This window comes from Mchenga conophoros, linkage group LG6 (assembly GCF_057382185.1).
Source record: "Mchenga conophoros isolate Kocher_MC1m ecotype Shallow Benthic linkage group LG6, M_conophoros_male_GT1.1, whole genome shotgun sequence".
NCBI classification, from domain to species: Eukaryota; Metazoa; Chordata; class Actinopteri; order Cichliformes; family Cichlidae; genus Mchenga; species Mchenga conophoros.
The window spans coordinates 25109518-25116581 of NC_140531.1; positions in this window are offsets into that span (position 1 = coordinate 25109518).

Consider the following 7064-nt stretch of genomic DNA (forward strand, 5'->3'; position numbering starts at 1 on the left):
CTAATTTTTCAGTCTGCAATATTAAATGGCTAACACTTACCAGGGTCAAACTATAACTGTAGTAGAGACCCCTGCTATGTAGCAGACCACAAGCATTACAACATGATGCATGTGTGCCAGATATTATCTGCACAATATGTTGTCAAAGTTTATAAAGTATAAAGGTTTATTTTCTGGGATTACAAAGGTATTTTGCTGTTATTTGGCCTACTCTCATTTACATAAATGCGATGGAGAAATAACAGAAACCAAAGATCTGCACCTATTCTGCAATCAAAAGTCACTTGCAGACCAAAAAAAGCGCTTTCTGCAAGAGATACCAACATGCATCATTACACCCATGAAATCGGGCCAACAGGAAATCCACAGAGACAAAAAAAACCTACATGTAGGCTGAGTCCAGATGAGTGGCTTCTAAATGAAGAAATGGATAGGCTTAATGCAGCAGGAACTCAGCGCAATTAGCAGTCCACAAATATAATCAAACAGTATATGAGCGACTTTGGTCTTTGCGATGCATGGCGCTCCCTTGGCCCCAACAGTAAGGAATATACTTTCTTCTCACATGTCCATCACTCCTACTCTCGTCTGGATTATCTCCTAGTCAGTAGCTCACTGCTGAGTGATATCTCAGACACTGAGATTCACCCTATAACTGTCAGCGATCATGCTCCTGTGTCCTTAACATAAGAAGAACGCTACACCAAGTAAAAACTGGAGATTTAACACATCACTACTCAAAGATGGAGACGTCATCAAATAGGGCTGCTCAATTAATCGAATTTTAATCACGATTACGATCTGGGCTTTCAACGATCATTAAAAATGACTGAGCCGATTATTAGCCCCTCCCTCATGCTTTACTCTCGCGCTGCTCCATGTGGTAAATCAAGCGCACCGCTCTCCATTTCGAACACGCATCACAACAATTAAGAGGACCGGAAAGCTAAGCAGAAGTTGTTTGGAGAGGAGAGTGACTGCCGTTGGTTGAAAAGAGAGGTAAAAAAAAAACTTCAGTGGTGTGGAAACATTATGGGTTGGCGGAGTCAGACGTGGATCAAGTAGACATAGTGTGTAAACTTTGCTACAGTGTCGTAGCTGCACCACAGAGCAACACTGCAAAGTTCACTACACATAGATGTTTACATTTTTCATTTATTTTTTATATTGCAAACATTTGCACTGTTATCAGTATTTGCACACTATTTTATATTATTTTTTAAAGTCATTATTCAATACATTGTTATTGTTAACCCTTTAAAGCCGGTCAGAGCAGCACGCTCCATTTTGTGTAACTATTTTTAAATCCCTGTAGAACCTGAACCATGTAAGCTAGCGCAATAATTTGTTTTGCATATGAAACCGGAGGAGTTGTACTTACATCTTATGCCATCAGCTTGTCCTAGGTCACAGTTTCCTTCCACATATGCAAAAATTGCATAAAAAGCCTTGCAGGAACAAAAACATAATATTCCAGAAACACGCTTTGTCAATCCGATCAGCTGTTCTTAACACGTCCCACATTGAAAAAGACGTCAGCGCGAACTATCGCATTTCCTGCCCGAAACCGGAAGTGACGTCATTCTCGCGGAAAATGTAGCTTTTTACTTGTAGGCCTTAAAAGCCTATACTAGTGTTTTTACAAGTCATGTTTGACTTTTCTGAATAGTTGCTGGGATGCTTAGAACTCGAATTGCACTGCTGGAAATAGTTTATTTTGATGCACGTGCTGTTTTCTTTGCAAATTTGCATCATAGGATTGTTTTTTTGTTTTTCCTGCAGTATATAAAAATTGCTGTATCTCCAAAATAAAACTATGAAGACACTCAAAATAAATTTCCTGTTGTTGTAAACTATTTTTTGCAACTTTTTTGTATTTAAAGTTTTGAGGGATAAACCTCTTAAATTTCTCCAAGTAGAAATATATGTAAACAAAACAAAAACGATTTTCAATTTTTTTGTAGTTTATTGCACTTGTGGTAAATGGCCTGCATTTGTATAGCGCTTTTCTAGTCCATAGGACCCCAAAGCGCTTTACACTACATTCAGTCATTCACCCACACATTCACACACTGGCGATAGCAAGCTACATTGTAGCCACAGCTGCCCTGGGGCGCACTGACAGAGGCGAGGCTACCGGACACTGGCGCCACCGGGCCCTCTGACCACCACCAGTAGGCAAACACAGGGTTAGTATCTTGCCCAAGGATATTTGGCATGCAGCCAGGAGGCAGCCTGGGATCGAACCACTGACCTTCTGATTAGTGGCTGACCTGCTCTGCCACCTGAGCTACAGCTACCCCACTTGTTTGCAATTAATGTAGTTACTATGGACTTAATGCATACATATTATTAAAATATGGGCTATAACAGTTGTATTGATGTATAGCAACTTGAAATGCTCCCACAAATGGCACTACAGCATGTAAAAAAATAATATAAGCTCTGGCGGACTTGGTTCTATGGTAGGTCTTAAAGGCTTAAATAAATATCGTCAAATAATCGTGATCTCAATTTCAGTGAAAATAATCGTGATTATCATTTTTGCCATAATCGAGCAGCCCTATCATCAAATACTTTAAAAAAGAATGGACTCTTTATTTAGGCTATAATGACATCAGCATCTGTCTTCTGGTAAGCAGGGAAAGCTGTGATGAGAGGTAAAATAATTTCTTTCTCATCACATAAGAAGAAAGAAGAAAACAAAAATATTCAGGAACTAGAAAAAACCATCAAATCACTAGAAGAAGCCTACGTGTCACACCAAGATCAAGAAATATTGAACAAAATACGCAAAACAAAACTAGAATTAAATATAATTATTAATAAAAAGACTCAATTCTTAGTACAAAGACTTCGCTTGCAAAATTTTGAACACGGTAACAAATCCAGTCAATTTCTAGCTAACCAGTTAAAAATCAATGAAGAAAAAACAACCATATGTGCTGTTAAAGATTTATCTGGGAAAACAATATATGACCCTAAAAAAAAAACCAAATTTTTTAGGGATTTCTTTTTTTTTTTCTTTTTTTTTTCTTTTTGCCTGTCCCGTTTGGCTCTTTTGCCATCAGAATTGTTGTCTAAAGGCAAAGAAAGATGCCCAACGGATTTACTTTACCAAATTGACCATCCCAGCCTTGCCGTAATGGTCCATTTGATTCACCTTTTATTGTTTATTTTATTTTCACTTACTGAATACGGGACAGACTTGACTGGGGGAAAGAAGGGGAGAAAGAAAGAGGGAAAGAGAAACAGCTGAGAAGAGGGACGGGGGAGAAGGGCAAAAGACAAAAACCAACAGAACGGGCAGAAAAAAAGAAAAAGAAAAAAAAATGCATATATCAATCACCTGGGTCACCTGCTGAGAAAGAAAAAAGAAAACAAGCAGAAGAGAACAAGAGTAATAGAATAAACAACATCACAATGATATATGGGAATATGACAGTAAATACTAAATATTAAACATTATTGTGCAGCACATAAGATCAACAGAACACAGTATGCTTTGAGGTAGGAGCCAAAAAAGGTGTAGTTTGTGGGTGTGATCATCCGTGTGTACACCTGTGAGCATGGACGCGCTTGTTTTTTTAAAAGGTTCCTTCATGTAATGATCTGCTAGAGGGTGTGGGGGGGGCCACTGCCCCGTCCTCCAGGGCATGAAGCAGGTATGGAGGAGATCAAAACTCCAGACATCCAGAGGCCCCCAGAACACAAGAGACCAAGGAAGACCAACAGAGGGGCAGCCGCGCCACTGTCCCAGAAAGAGCTGAGGAGAGTCCCAGATGAGGGCTCACTCAGCAGCCGCGGAGCAGAAGCCAGGGGGAGTTGCAGTGACGCGCCCGTGAGCTCCGCCGGCAGCCAGCCGTGCCTGAGTGACCGAGCCCCAGGCCGAGAGGCCGGGGGCACCCCACCTCCGAAGTGGCCCGAGCGAGCCCCAGGCTCCAGGCCCCGCTAAGCGGCCGCCAAGGAGTGAGCTGGTGTGTACCTGGACGCCCATCCCCGGACACCAAGAACCACCAACACACCGATGTCTGAGGGAGTCCGCCACTGGCAGGGGAAGTGGTGGTAGGGGGAGATAGGCCTCCAAACCTTGGAGGGCCTGAGATGTCCCCAGAGAGGTGGCGCCTGACACCCAACCTGACATATAGACACAGACATACAGGCACACACAGATACAAACATCCATTCCCACCCTCATGCTCTCATATGCACTTACTCCACACTCAACCAACGTGGAGACAGACATGAAGAGACGCTGTACACACAATCACACTCCACAAGTGTACTCTACAAACCGGGTCTAGGTACCCTTGCCCCTGGAGGGGGGAACTGCACCTAGACCCAGGTCTTTTTAGGGATTTCTATGAAACACCACAAATAAACCCATCTAAAAACAAAATTGATCAATTTCTTGACAATGTAACTCTTCTTTTCTAAATTATTAGACACTCAAGCAATGGCACTGGATTCGCCACTGACACCAGGTGAACTCCAGGAAGCCCTGATAAGTATGCCCAATAATAAGGCTCCAGGTCCAGACGGCTTTCCTGCAGAATTTTACAAAGAATTCTGGACAACTCTGGCACCAATGTTTCACAGAATGCTGCAGGAAATCAAGGAAAATGGCAGAAGACCACCAAATGTGAATTCTGCAAATATTAATCTCTTACTAAAACCAGGCAAAGACCCTTTATTTCCCTCCAGCTATCATCCAATATCCCTTATAGATTATTTTGAGATCCCTTGTAGATCTCAAAATAATCTGCAAAGCTCTCTCAAAGAGATTGGAGAAAATAACCCCCCTTTTAATTCATCCTGACCAAACTGGTTTCATAAAAGGTAAGCACTCATCAACAAATACGTGTAGATTATTTAATTTAATAGACTACTCGTGCAGTAAAAACATTGAAATCAAAATATTGTCTCTTGATGCAGAAAAGGCGTTTGACAGAGTTAACTGGAAATTTCTATTTGCAACTTTACACAAATTTGGTTTTGGATCCTCTTTCATAAACTGGTTAAAAATATTATATAATTCCCCAACAGCATGTGTCAGAACAAATGACCAAACATCCTCCAGCTTCTGTCTCCTAAGGGGCACCAGGCAGGGATGCCCACTCTCCCCTTCATTGTTTGCAATTTTTATTGAGCCACTAGCAGCAGCATTTAGACAGGCTACAACAATTAAGGGCATACAATGTAAGAATGTAGAAAATAAAATCAGCCTTTATGCAGATGATGTGTTGCTTTTTCTCCAAAACTCAAAAAATAATCTCTCTGGGGTAATTGCATTGATAAACTCTTTCTCAAAAGTCTCAGATTATTCAATTAACTGGTCAAAATCTACAGTTCTTCCGATTAATTGCTCCTTCTATAATTCTTCATCTACCCCACTGCAATCTGGAAATATTAAATATTTAGGTATCAATATCTCTCCTAAGCTTGCAGAATTAACTAAATTTAAACCACATCCCACTTTTAAAGACAGTAGAAGGCGATCTGGCTAGATGGAAATCTCTACCCATATCACTCATGGGAAGGGTCGCCGCTATAAAAATGATGGTTTTGCCAAAAATAAACTATTTATTTTCAATGATCCCGAGTAAGCCATCACAAGATTGGCTCAGATCTCTAGACTCGTATATTTCTAAATTCCTTTGGAAAGATAAACCCCCACATATCAGCTTAAAAACATTACAAAGGACCAAGGACAAAGGAGAAAAAAGAAATTTAAACCCAGTGAAGCTGAATTACAAACGCCACAAAGTGTGGTACAATCTTTTAATCTAACCCCCCCCCCCCCCCCCCCCCCCCCAAAAAAAATTATTGTCTAAAATATACAGAACAATTTCTAAAACAGATGAATCAATATCCCATCCTATTGCAAAATGGGAAGCGGATTTTTTGATCAGCTTAGACCAAATCTTCTGGTCTCAGATATGCTTAAAAACCTTTCAATGGATCAGAAATCCCAGTTTGCAATTAATACAATACAAATACTATATAGAGTGCACTATATTTGTCATAGGATGTTCAAGATGGGCTTTACGTCTTGCAACAACTGCTCACACTATGAAGGCAATGCACCGGATAATCCACACTCTTTGGTTCTGTCCACCAGTTCAGAAGTTTTGGCGCGAGATATGTGAAGACTTATCAAAGTGTCTGAAATGTAACATTCCAGCCTCCCCTTTAGTGTGCTTGCTGGGCAACTTGGATGAGGTCACTACAGAAATAAACACAGCCCACAATCCTCATTAACTGGAAAAATAAAAATAATCTTAATTTATATAGTGCTTTTCAATTCCACTATTCATTCACTCGCACACACTGGTGGAGGCAAGCTACAGTTGTAGCCACAGCTGCCCTGGGGCAGACTGACAGAAGCAAGGCTTTCATATTGCACTATCAGCCCCTCACCAGTAGGCAAAGTGTCTTGCCCAAGGACGCAACAACCGCGACTGTCTGAGCCGGGGCTCGAACCGGCAACCTTCCGATTACAAGACGAACTGCTAACTCTTGAGCCACGATTGGCCCTTAATTCTAAACAATTTAAAAGCCATCTAATACATCACATTAGTCTTGATACAGCCTCTGCCACCACATTTGATCAATCCCTCTGGGCTCCTTTGATCGCCTTCATCGCCTAGTGGGGGGGGGTCATGGTTTGGTCCTGCCTTCGCTATTGTGGTAGATATGGGGGTAGGGACAGGCTTAGGGCGTCTGGGGATTCCCTAGGGACGTTTTCCCTGGAGGGCCTAACCCGGGGGTTGTTGCCATGACCTGGTTAGGGGCTCTGGTGGCTCTTAGATGGTGTTTTCCTTGTGGCTGCGTACAGCGTAGATGGGGGAGGGTCTGTGCTAGCGGACGTTGGTTACTGGCCTGGTTGCCCCTGGGTGGGTCCGGGACGGGCGTGGGGGCTTGGGGGTCTGGATCCTGGTTATTGTGTCGCCAGGGTTGTGGGTGGGCGGTTGGGTGCATGGGGACTCAGCCCTGATGCGGGGGACCTCTAGTGCATTGGCCCAACTGGAGGGTTCTTCAACCGGTGAGGAGGCTGTTACATC